This window comes from Mus caroli, chromosome 11 (genome assembly GCF_900094665.2).
Source record: "Mus caroli chromosome 11, CAROLI_EIJ_v1.1, whole genome shotgun sequence".
NCBI lineage: Eukaryota > Metazoa > Chordata > Mammalia > Rodentia > Muridae > Mus > Mus caroli.
The window spans coordinates 102,909,354-102,913,444 of record NC_034580.1 but is presented as its reverse complement, the minus strand read 5'-3'; the positions used below and the strand labels follow the sequence as shown (position 1 = coordinate 102,913,444).

At 46.5% G+C, this 4,091-nt stretch overlaps 1 non-coding gene across 1 annotated transcript; it reads right to left on the bottom strand.

Annotated features, from left to right (window-relative positions):
* Positions 1-277: 277 nt before the first annotated feature.
* Positions 278-350, bottom strand: Trnar-ccg. Its single transcript has one exon. It is a non-coding gene; the product is annotated as a tRNA-Arg (tRNA).
* Between the last annotated feature and the right edge of the window lie 3,741 nt (positions 351-4,091).

The window sequence follows — 4,091 nt, the reverse complement described above, 5'->3', positions numbered from 1 at the left end:
AACAAAAAAGTCCAACCAAACAACAACAACAAAACGAATAAAATCAGTCAATCTATCCATACAGAGTTTTTGTTAATTATACCTCAAAGTTTGACAAAATTTTTAAAAGCATGGACATGCTATTAAAGGGCAAATTTTTTTTTACTTAGAAGCTGTGTGTACTTTTGAAATACTCAGCAGCTCGTCATTATTAATATAAACAGGTTCTGAAATCAAGGCAGAGAAACCAATGAACTTTTGTCGATCTCCTTTCGTTTAAACAAAATGGAGAACCGTGCGACCCAGATGGGACTCGAACCCACAATCCCCAGCTCCGGAGGCTGATGCCTTATCCATTAGGCCACTGGGTCACCACAGGATCTGCATTCTCACTCCTTCTCCTTACGTGATTCGATCATCGCAGCCCCACCCACCGCGCAGCAGCTTCGCGTTCTTGGCTTGCGATGCCGAGTGCGCTTGCGCACTCCTTCTGGCGCCGCCGCCCGGCCAGAATCTTACTGCGCCTGCGCCACAGCCAAGGCTTACAGTCTGCTTAAGGGTCGGCCGAGGGTGTCCGGCTTCTCAGAGGGGTTTTGGGGGGCGAGCTCTCGACATTCGCGCGTTAGGCTCCGCAGGGAAACTATAAACAGCTCCTGCTGTGCCCTCCTCCTCCATTCGAATTGGCAAAGTCCCGGGGTCTTTCTGTCTCAGCCACCTTAAACTCCCTGGGCTTTCCAGTCTCGTTTCCCGTTTCAGCAAACATAGACTTGGTTACCTATTAATGTGCTGTGGACTCACAGGCTCTTCCAGCCCAACGAAACTTCTGATCTGCCCTCTTTCCCAACATCCGTCTCCCCAGCCCTCTCCCTCCCCCTCGATTAAAAGGGGAAATGAAGACAGAGTCTCTAAATACAAAAAAATACTTTTTAGTTTTTCGCCCTATAGCTAGATCTCGGATGACTGGTTTCTGGTTTCATGAAATGTGTTTGCTGCATGTAAAAGGCCTTATTGTAGGTTTTAAAAGTAAGAGTTTCAGAGTTTTATGCCCCCACCCCCACCATGGGTAAGAATTCCGTTTTTTTTTGTTTTGTTTTGTTTGTGTTTTTTGTTTGTTTGCAATGTAAGAATTCACGTATAAGGGTAATTCAAATGTGCTGGTTAGTTTTGTCGACTCAGGTTAGAATCCTTTGGGAGATGAGCCTCTGAGAAAGTCTGCGAGGGTTATCTTGATTACATAGGTCCTGTGGGAAGACTGCCGGGTCCGCTGTAGTCAGGAACAACCCAGCAAGGGGATCAAGAGTGGAGCAGATGCATGGCCCCAACTCTGGTTACGGAATGGAATGTGGGTGTCATGCTTCTCCACGGTGATGGACTGACTGCGAACTGCGAGCTCCCGTCTTGCTTCTCTCCTGGTATTTCATCACAGTAACAGGAAAGGTAACTAAGGCGACAGACAGAAAGTCAGAAGTGCAGTTACTTTTGCCACTCGGAGTTAGTGAACTAAACGTTCCCATTTTGAGTGAATGCAGGTCACTCCCTCTTTTATTACCTGTAGCCTGTGAGCCTCCTGAGCATCTGGGAAAGGGTCTTCTTAAACACCGAGTATTATGGGGTGATTGTTAATTTGCCTTGATGGTGGGTGAGTAGTAGTGGGTGACATTGTCTCCTGGTTACAGAGCCACCAGCAGAGGGGAAAGGCCTCACCTCAGGCCTTGCTACTTTTTTTCTTCCTTTTCTTCTATGCAGCTCTAGATATTCTGAGGACCACTGTGCAGATCAGACTGCTCTCAAAGTGGCTTCAAACTCAACAGTCAGTGGGGGAAGGGGGTGCCTCTGCGGGCCCATGCGGAGGCAGCATCCCTTTGTCTGAGGGACCAGCCACAGGACCATATAGTATAGAATAGAGTTTATTCAGGGCATGGGGAGGGGAGTTAGGGTAGAGACAGAGAGAGAGAGAGAGAGAGGAGTAGAGGCCAGTCATAAGGAGAGAGAGGGGGGAAGGGAATGGGGAGAGAGAGGGAAGGGGCAAGAGGACAGAGCAAGAGCAAGAAGGCAAGAGAGAGAGGAGGGGGGCAAGCAGCCCCTTTTATAGTGAGTCAGGAACACCTGGCTGTTCCGAGGTAACCGTGGGGCAGAGCCTAGACTAAATGCCAACGTTCCTGCATTTGGGTTTAGTTAAAAAAGGAAAAAATTAGAGGTGATGGTGGAACAGAAATAGGGCTGTCATGATCTTTAACTACTTTAACTGATTTTGGGGCGACGTGTCTCTGGGGAACCTAGGCAAACAGGTATGGGGATGTTGGTCCAGTCTTAGGAGAATTGGCTGTTTTCTTGCTGTCCATGGCCTGTGGAACCATCTGTGGATAGATCAGAAGGAACAGGCCCAGTAGAAGCGTCTGTGTCTGTGAGAGAAGATTGGAGCATCTGGGGGTTGCTTCTCTGAAGCTGTCCTAGATGTAGTAAATGCCTGGACTTGACAAGATGCAGAAACACACACACACACACACACACACACACACACACACACACACACATTATAGGTAGAGAATAAAGAGAATAAAATTAAGTATGTTTTGGAGAAAGAAATTTTTTCTTAGGTTTACATTTGAACGTACATCTGAACACCTTTGGTGGTTGGGGAAGAACTGAGCCCCAATCCCGGGAACAGGAGAGGGCCACTGCTCACTGGAATAGGTAGCGAGCGACAACTTTAGGCTATTGATTAGCAGCAGCACCCTGCCTCTCCAGTGCTTGGATTTCAAGCCTCTTACATCACACCTGGCTAAGTCTCAAGTCTTTATTGTTGCTCTGTTTTTAGGTAGGATAGTTGGCTTAGCACTCTGCCTGCCTACGTCTCAACTTTTGAGCTAGTATTTTGACAAGCTGGGAAGTATGCATAACTCACTTCTACCAAATACCAGCATAAAATGGTTAAGTGACTAAGAGCACTTGTCGCTCATTGCAAACAAACTGGATTTGATTCTCAGCATCCATATGGTGGTTTACAACTGTCCATAACTCCAGTGCCAAGAGATCCAACTCCCTCTCCTGACCTCTGCAAGCAGGAGGCACAAGCAGTCCATGGTGCATAGTCATACAGGCAGGCACTCAGAAATAAATAGACCCTTAAAAAATGAGCAATTCTCAGCCTCTGGAAATTCTCCCAGAAATAACTTGCATTAAGTGGTAAATTTGTTCCAACTGATAAACTCGCATTAATACATTGTTAACTAAAGTTCATAACTGACATTAGGGTTTGCTCTGTGTATACTTTATAGTTGTTACAAATGTACACTGTTACGTAGTTTCTATTTGCAGAAGTTTTTCATGACCTTAAAGATGCCATGTTTCAGCATGAGGTACTTCAGCAGTTAAGAGCCCTCGTTGCGAGTGAGTTCTGTAGTTTGGGTCCCAGGACCCAAATAACAATCAGAACAACTTTGAAAAAAAAATGCCAAGAACCCTAGCTCTGAGGGGAGTGGAGACAGGACGATTGCTGGGGCTTGCTGCCTTCCCACCTAGCTGAGATAATGTGAAGCCCAGATTCAGGAAGAGACCCCCCCACCTCAAAGGAATAAGTAGAGAGATAGCAATGTTGATAGCAGAGTGGCTTTTTGGAAACTTAGTATGTGCCAATCTAGATTCAGAATCTTTTCTTGCCTCCTCCATAATGGTAAGAGTCCAAAATTAGTGTCCAGATACCAGGTAATTGAATGTTTCTCTCAGGGCACCAAGTCAACACCAGTTGAGGATCCAGCAGGAGAGGCAGGCAGTCCAGCCTCGATGGCAAGGAATGCGTGTTGTAGAACTTACCTTTAGCTTCTGTCTCTGTCACCATGGGCAGGCATTTTATGGTCCTGTTAAGTAAGAGGGTGATGGACATCCCACAAGGAAGCATGATTGTCACCTGAAACTCAAGAGCTTATACCACTATAGAGGCTTTTGGGTGACCGACCATTCACATGACTCAGTTTCCCATTAGCCCCTGACATCAGCCCCAAGACACATAGAGCTGACAGAGCCATGAATGCTGATCTGATAGAATCCCAAACCAAGTCGGCTTCTTTCCCCTGCATCTGCTTCTCACTGCCTACATGTACCTGGTCATCTTG